The sequence below is a fragment of the Sinocyclocheilus rhinocerous genome, unplaced genomic scaffold, assembly GCF_001515625.1.
Source record: "Sinocyclocheilus rhinocerous isolate Xijiao unplaced genomic scaffold, SAMN03320098_v1.1 scaffold289, whole genome shotgun sequence".
Classification (NCBI taxonomy): domain Eukaryota; kingdom Metazoa; phylum Chordata; class Actinopteri; order Cypriniformes; family Cyprinidae; genus Sinocyclocheilus; species Sinocyclocheilus rhinocerous.
In genome coordinates this window covers 1,841,580-1,850,594 of record NW_015636845.1, presented here as the reverse complement: position 1 = coordinate 1,850,594, position 9,015 = coordinate 1,841,580, and the positions used below count along the sequence as shown (strand labels likewise).

The 9,015-nt window shown below is 37.1% G+C and overlaps 1 pseudogene; it reads right to left on the bottom strand.

The window, feature by feature from the left end:
• Window positions 1-1,885: 1,885 nt before the first annotated feature.
• Window positions 1,886-3,189, bottom strand: LOC107748184 (ladderlectin-like; annotated as a pseudogene).
• Window positions 3,190-9,015: the final 5,826 nt, after the last annotated feature.

Genomic DNA, 9,015 nt, shown 5'->3' with positions numbered 1-9,015 from the left:
GTAAAATAATCCATGTGACATCAGTGGTTCATCCGCAATTATACGATTCCGAGATCAGACTTTTTGTGCGCAAAAGAATTTTTTTTTTTTTTTTAAATCAAAAAAAAAAATTCAACTGACACAGAACAGCACACACTGTTTACAGGGTGATGTTCAAATGTAGTGGAGTAAAGAGTACAGATACTCGTTCAAAAATGTAGTGAAGTAGAGAGTAAAAGTTGCTAATATCTTTGATACTCTGTACAACTACAAAGTATCCAAAAAGATACTCAAGTACAGTAACTAATTATATTTACTCCAATACTTTACACATCTGCAAACAATGCACATAAAACCTGCTAAATACTTTAAACAGCAATACAATAGAAATTAACAGAGCTACCGTTAAAATGGAAGTTTTAAAGACAAAAAGTTTCTCTGCCACATAAGGTTTATAGACCTCATGACAGATTCACCATCTTACAGATGTACTCTGAGAAATGACAAATATGTTTCACAGACAAGTGCTTTCAGTCATATATGTATCTGAGGCATGAGCCTTGGTGAAATATTAGTCTACTGATAAATAAACTTTACAATCATTTTCTCTAACAATATTTCAGCTGTCATGTCCTGTATGTTTTCTTTCAGCTGTTTAGAAATTTTTTGCGATTTAGTTTGATTCGTTCAGACAGTTCACTCTGAAGCATTTACAGAGGTGGATATTTGCCTAAAATCCATTGTAAGACACAAAACTTACAAATGTCTTCTTGCATTTTTAAATGAGGAAGCAGCTGTGTGCACTGCAGCTTGCACACCCCCACCCCTGATTATAACATCATTTAATGCCATTCCAATCCACCTTTTTCCTAGCGAGCCTACTGTGTTTTATATTGAGAGGCACTTCCGGTTTGGGGAAGTTCTATTAAAAACTGAAACAAAAAGCAATATGAAAAAAGAAAAACAACATATACTGTGCATTTTTGCTCTCCCGGTTTAATTTATGATGTATGCCATGAATATTTCACTGTAATGCTCCAGGTTTGTTTTCACATGCTTTAAAATGTAATCGTGTCCCCTTTTCACTTCTTAACCCTATCAGTCATGTTTATCTTAATGTTTCTAAAGCAGGTTAACACAAAATTTGTTATCTGTTAAAATTATGGAAATTTTGATGAGGGCAACATATGTTACATAATATAGACATATATTACAACAGTGACATTTAACACATGCATGATATTGTTGCAGAAACAATCAAGCTTTTGGGGTTATTCAAGGTATGTTAAAAGTAATTTGTAAATGCTTTCATACTTTTAAATTTCCTTTTAATGATCGATGGTTGAACGTTTTTGAAAACGCTTATTATTGCATTCAAAGAGCAAACCTTTTGCTGATTATTTACAATGTAACATTTTACCCCCATAATTTGCTCAAAGCATAATGGGGTGCAGGATAAAGGTGGATAGCCAAACTTACTATGAAATGTACTTATTTTTATACATGAATTTAACTCCACAACACACAGAATTTGCTTCATCAATGCTTTTATTAATTTATTTGTATTTATTTGATTGTAAGAGTGTTTCGGAGAAGGTATTGAGAAGAGTTTAAAGTTTAGAAGAAATTTAAATGAAGCTTAATTTCAGAATAGCTTTTTTTTTTTTTTGTAAAGATAATATCAGAAAAATGTAAATGTAGTACAATCAAAGTAACTGTGGAGCTGGATGACTGCATATGATCTCACAGGTCTTTAGCACAAACATAGCCCACTGAAATCGAACAGTGTATATTGACCCAGCAACTGCTAGCTGTAGGGTGGAAAAAGTAAATAAGTTATTCTGATCATTACAGTGGTGGTAGAATCAAAATAAAACAGAATGTTCAACTAAAGGCACTTGTCATTTCATGTAAAAAAAAAAAAAAAGAAACAGACTGCAATCTTACAGGTCCAGTTAATCAGCACACAGTTCTTGGAACCACCGCCATTAGGTTCATAAGAGCACCAGTAGGTGTAGTCATATGGAGTTCCATCACTCCACACCCACTGTCCTTCCTAAAGAGTGAAGAGAGTGATTATAAAGAGTGCACTGCTGTACTCTGAAACCAGTAAGCAGCTAAGTCAACCCATCTTCATGTTTAAAGAAGAAATTTCAGTCTAGACAAACAAATAAGTTTTTTTAGGCCACACAATTTAACTTACTTGTTCACCATCATGAACACCAACCCAAGAGCGCGTGGAAGAAGGTACCAGACTCAGCAGAAAATCATTTTCCATTTTATTGTGCACAGATGCGAGATTTGAGCCAAGACTTTGGCAGTTTCTCTAAATAGACAGATTTTTTTTTGTCAGTACAAAATATAATATTTTCAGCATAAAGCACAAAGTGACTTTTTTAAACAAAAGTTTTAGTCACTTGTGAACAATGTCTGGTCTGATTGTTAATTTTGCTCGTTATCAGTTTTCTGTATTATTTATTCGCAGAAAAAGAAAGTTTTACTTAAAGAAAAATTATAAATGAAATAAAAATCACCTACAACTAGCACATTACCTCTGCTGTGATCCAGTTGACCGACTGAGGGAAGAACTTGTAGCATCCATCCATAAGGGCATTTTTCAGCCAAATTAACTGCATCCAGTACATAAACATTAGGGCTCTTGTAATATCTGAAAACCTTTTTTTAATATTGTTATTTTATGTAGCTTATTTAATGATTGTGTTATTATGTGCTGCAAATGTGTGTATTCTAGACACACTTTAGTAGATCCCTTATCAATCATGCAAATATTAGTTAAAATAATATATTTCCTGCTATCCCTCTTCATAAAGCTTCAAACAAACAACAGTTCAGGTTTGATAGAATGATGTTAAAATGGAATACCAAGTTAAAAAAAAAAATCTTAAAAATAAATATCTCTTGGTTACCATCTGCATTCCCCATGGAGAACACAATGAAAAGAAGAAGCAGACTTCTCAGGATTGCCATGATGAACCTGGAAATAAATAAGCAGGAAAATTAAATGTCCGCACTCTGTGGATTCTCAATGTATTTTAAAAACAAAGCAAAAAGATTCTTTAAGTAGAAAGGTTATTCAGTAGGTCTCTGTGCCAAAAACTCACCTTGGTTTTCAGATCGTTGCCTTCAGAATCTCAGAGGAAGATTTTGTGAAGTTCCAGAAAGAGCCCTGCTTTTATACTTCACTTGATGTCAAGTGTGTATAAGTCACAAGGATGACACAGGATGTGACTGTTTGATCTGTCAATTTAATAAAATCGAATACAGGAGAATGGGGTAAGATGAGCTTATATAAAAAAATTAATATTAGGTTAACTAAATATAAATTTCCCCCTTTTTTTTTTGCATAGTAATATAATAGTATAAGTTAAATATTAGTCATAAGGGATGGTTCCCCGTAAAAATCTGAAGTTGTGTAAACTATTTAGTCCCAGGCAAAAAAAAAGTGCACTTCCATAATGTACAGTTCGGTCCATATATATTTGGCCACAGGCACAATTTTTATTATTTTAGCTGCTGACCAAAACATATTCAAGTTACAGTTATATAATGGTTAAGGTGCACACTCTGAGCTTTAATTTGAGGGTATTCTCATCAAAATTGGAGGAAAGGTTAAGGAATTGCAGCTCTTTAATATGTACCTCCCCCTTTTTTAAGGGACCATAAGTAATATTGGACAGTTGACTCAAAACCTGTTTCATGGACAGGCGTGGGCTATTCCTTCATTATTTATACATCAATTAAGCAGGTAAAAGGTCTGGAGTTGATTCTAAGTGTGCCATGAGAGATAGCAGGAACATTCGGAGTGGCCAAATCAACAGTTTGGTACATTCTGAGAAAAAAAAGAACACACTAGTGAGCTCAGCAGCATAAAAAGGCCTGGACGTCCACGGAGGAGAACAGTGGTGGATGATCGGAGGATCCTCTCCATGGTAAAGAAAAACCCTTTCACAACATCCAGCCAAGAGAACAACACTCTCCTGGAGGTAGTGTGTCACTGTCAAAGTCTACAATCAAGAGAAGACTTCACAAGAGCAAATACAGAGGGTTCACCAACAAGGTGCAAACAAGGCCAAATTAGACTTTGCCAAAAAATATCTTAAAAAGCCAGACCACTTCTGGAAAAGCATTCTTTGGCCGGCTGAAATTAAGATCAACGTGTCGGGAAGAAAAAGGTATGAAGAAGGCTTGGAACAGCTCATGATCCAAAGCATACAACATCATCTGTGAAAATGGTGGAGCAGTGTGATGCAATGAGCATGCATGGCTTCCAGTGGGTTACTAACTCTAAAGAGAAAGGAAAAAATGAAATCGCATCATATGACCCCTTTAAGGCATCAAAGCGTCCCGTATGCAAGCTAACGCAATTTGTCCCGTATTCACAGGCACGCCATATGACCACCAGACCATATGAATAACAAATTCTCAATTGATAATTAATCATTCTTTTTGCGCAAATTGTTTTATTTGTGAACGTAGCCGCTCAAGGAAGGCTTTAAGACCAAGCGGAATCCTCTGCCGGATGCTCCCGCTTCACAGCAAACGGGACTCGCGCTAACGGAAATTCCCTTCACCGTCTGCATTTTGATTTTGGCAAATCAGTTTGGGCGAATGCAACTTATTGTTCATGAGCCCAACATCCAGCAAGGCGGGAAAACATTCAATCTACCCGAGGAAAGACGTCTTTCACTATTGTAAGTTAATAGAGAGCGAGAGAGAGAAATACATTTTAAAAAATTTTGCTTCTAGCGCATTCTTAAACTTGGACCTCCGTATCTATATTATTGAAGTACAAATCCAAGAACCAGAAGTAGGTTTTCTTTCATTGAAAAATTTAAATTTTTATTCATTCATAGGCTAGCCTATATGGTTGCAATAATATTTTAGTTCAAAAATGTAAGTGTCATTGTTTTAAAAAAATGCTTTATTGACTGACGTTTCATAGACCTTCAGTCGTAATGATTTCAAATTTCATGCAATTGTATGTAATTTCACAGTATTTTCACAAGCTATTTCAATTACAAAGTACAAAGATACTTTAAGTCGAAAGGTTATTCAGTAGGTCTCTGTGCCAAAAACTCACCTTAGTTTTCAGATTGTTGCCTTCAGAATCTCAGAGGAAGATTTTGTGAAGTTCCAGAAAGAGCCCTGCTTTTATACTTTACTCAGTGTCAACTCTGTTTAAGTCACGAGGATGGTAAAGGATGTCATTGTTTGATTTGAGGAGTTGTATACAGATAAAATCCAAATAAGGGAGAAAGGGGAAAGATGAGATAAGAAAGATGTTCAACAGTCCAAAACACATTAAATAAAGCACGCGCATCCGTAATAACACGTGCCTCACATGGCTCCGGGGCATGAATAAAGGCCTCCTGTAGCGAATCCATGCGTTTTTGTAAGAAAAATATCCATATTTCAAATGTAATAAACACTTTTCACTCACTTCTGCTGACTGTCGTATGCGGAAGCGTTACGCGGAGGGTGAGTAAAACACAGGCTAATTTTCATTTTTGGGTGAACTAACCCTTTAACTAAATAATTATTTAGTATTTTGAATGTTTTATAGTTAAACATAAATCATATCAACTCAATCGCAATTTACTTTAATGCGTAAATTACAAATTATAGTCCTTCTATATGAAATTTTCAAAAACATCCAATACTTTTTGTGAATGTTGCCTGATTATCGTGCAATACAGCAATAACCAACAGCAGCAGCAGCAGCAGCGTAGCAGATCTATTAGTTGTCATGATTGAACTGTACTTAAAGTGCTCTATTTTCACACACTAATTTTGCACTTGTGGCCAGGTATGGTGACCCATACTCGGAATTTGTGCTCTGCATTTGACCCATCCAAGTGCACACACACAGCAGTGAACACACACACACCGTGAACACACACCCGGAGCAGTGGGCAGCCATATTTCTGCAGCGCCCGAGGAGCAGTTGGGGGTTCGGTGCCTTGCTCAAGGGTCTCACCTCAGTCGTGGTATTGGGGATGGAAGAGAGCGCTGGTTATTCACTCCCCCCACGACAATTCCTGCCGGACCTGAGACTCGAACCCGTGACCTTCAGGTTACAAGTTACGACTCTCTAAGCATTAGGACACAACTGGCCTGTGCTTTTTTGGGACATCATGAATATTAACTAAAATGTGCTTTTAACATCTTTCATAAAATAGTGGGTTCAAGTATACTACAAGTGGTAACTAAATACATTTTTTAAATACAGGGATAGTATATTAAAAGCACATTTTAGTTAATATTCATGGTGTCCCAGAACAGCACAGTTGAGTACACTTAGATGTTCTTAAGATTATCTTAAGTAGTACTAAATGGATTTTTCTCCTTGGTAGCTGAAAACAAATGGGTTCAGTAAGTCCATTACGAAAAATGACCTTTAGAGCAATATCATCAAAGCCCACCAAGACATAGTACGCAAAATTCCGATACATAATCCTTGTTAGGATGACAAACTGAGACAAACTGCTGGGTTCATTGCTGGCAGTTGTGTATTCACCCTGGCACCTAGTTTTGTTGTTGAGTGAGGGGGGTGTTGGATTATTTATCAAGTATAATGTATAACTGTGTGTCAGATCAGTTCCACTGCTATAGATGTGTCTGGCAAGGTGTGAATGGCTTCTTTCTTATCTTCTTTACACAGTGCCAGCTGGGTATTTAAACTGCTTGTTTTCTTAAGCAAATCATGAAAGTCCATCTTTCTTCTTTTGTCTGTGTCCCATCCATGAGCAAAACAACTTCCTGAGCTTTCCTTCTTTTCTTCAAACAATGCCTTGCAATATGGCCATCCTTTCCACATGCATGGCAGACAAAACCTTGATAGGTCTCTCGTTCTCTGGACAAAGCTTTGCAATATCACCAGCGTTGCCACACACATAGCAAAGCTCAACAACTATTTGGATTTTTTTAATCACATCCTGTATCATCCTTGTGACTTATACATCAAGTAAAGTATAAAAGCAGGGCTCCTTCTGGAACTTCACAAAATCTTTCTCTGAGGTTCTGAAGGCAACAATCTGAAAACCGAGTTGAGTTTTTGGCAAAGAGACCTATAATGACCTGTCTATATAAAGTATCTTTGTGCTACTGTATCTACAGTGTCCTGTCATACAGTAGTGCTCTCTTTTCACCTTCTTTACTCATTAGGTAGGACAGTGGATGTGGAGTGATGGAACTGCATATGATTGCTCCGGAAAGCCCAATGGCAGTGGTTCCTGGGAACTGTGTGGAAATCAGCTTGACCTGCATGAATAAAGTCTGTTTTTTTTAAATACTTTAAATAATTATTTACAATCATGTAAATACATATCATACAGTAACACCAAATGGCTCATTTGTCAAAAATGCCTTAAGTTGAACATTCTATTTTATTTTGATTTTAAAGGGGTCATATGATGTTGCTAAAAAGAACATTATTTTGTGTATTTGGTGTAATGAAATGTGTTCATGCGGTTTAAGGTTCAAAAAACACATTATTTTCCACATACTGTACATTATTGTTTCTCCTCTATGCCCCGCCTTTCTGAAACGCGTCGATTTTTACAAAACTCATCGGTCTGAAAAGCGAGGTGTGCTCTGACTGGCCAGCTATCCAGTGCGTTGTGATTGGCCAAATACGGGGTCATATGATGTTGCTAAAAAGAACATTATTTTGTGTATTTGGTGTAATGTAATGTGTTTATGCGGTTTAAGGTTCAAAAACACATTATTTTCCACATACTGTACATTATTGTTGCTCCTCTATGCCCCGCCTATCTGAAACGCGTTGATTTTTATAAAGCTCCTCGTTCTGGAAAGCGAGGTGTACGCTGATTGGCCAGCTATCTAGTGCATTGTGATTGGCCGAATACCTCAAGCATGTGACGGAAATGTTACGCCCCTTACCATATTGTGATGCCGTGTCCGGCTGGAGCAACGAGACATAAACATTAAAACCCATTACAAACGAGGCATTTGCAGCATCCAGTGGGGACATAATTACTGATTATAATGACTTATACTGTGTTTTCACGCGTTACATTGTGTTGCATCGCGCCGCGTAAACATAAAACCATGTCTGCATTTGTGATTGGAGAAATGACAAACAACAAGCGCTACTCTACACTGCTCAAAACTCGCGTTTGAATCATCAGTGGCAAATTCTTTAAATATAAAAACGTACTTACAGTCTGCGAGTCAGAACAGTCGGCATTGTAGTCTACTCTTCCAGGATTGTAGCTGCACTGGTCTAATGAAATGATAGCCACGCTTCATACAAATGTCTTTTTGCTGTTTATTGGTCTCTCTGTCTCTGTCTCTTTTCAGCAGACACCGTGAAAACTACAAGAAATAAAGCATATAATGTTCAAAATATGCATTTAGGTTGAGTCCTTTTCAAGTCTTTCATGTAAATGTCCGCTGATACACAAATGCAACAGATTTAAAGATGAATTACCGTGTGCGCCCTCTTAGACCATGCAGATAAAGGTAGGCTACTCCTTTTCAGGCTCTGCATACCATTAGCGTTTCTCTGCATCCATGTTACTTCAACCCATAATGCAACGGTCCTGCGTTCAACTCAACCTGGTCATATGACCCGTTACGCTTCAATAGTAACTCTTTCTTAAAGAACCCCTAACTTTAAACATTTTAAAGGGTTAGTTCAGTCAAAAATGAAAATTAGGCTGCGTTTCACTGCGCAAAGCTGACCTCATACGTAATTCCCCCGGAACTGCTTCCGTGTACAACAGTGAGCGCAAGCTAGATTCAAGTGATTATTACGTTTTGAATATGGATATTTTTCTTACAAGAACGCATCGATTCGCTACAGGAGGCCTTTGTTCATCCCCTGGAGCCGTGTGAGACACTTTTTTTTTGTGGAAGGGTGCTTTTTATTTCACGTCTTTTGAACCGAAGGAATGCAACACCCGCTGAGTACAACGATAGAGCTTGAAAGATCAAAGACAATTTTTAATATAACTCTGACTGGATTCGTCTGAAAGAAGAAAGTCATATACA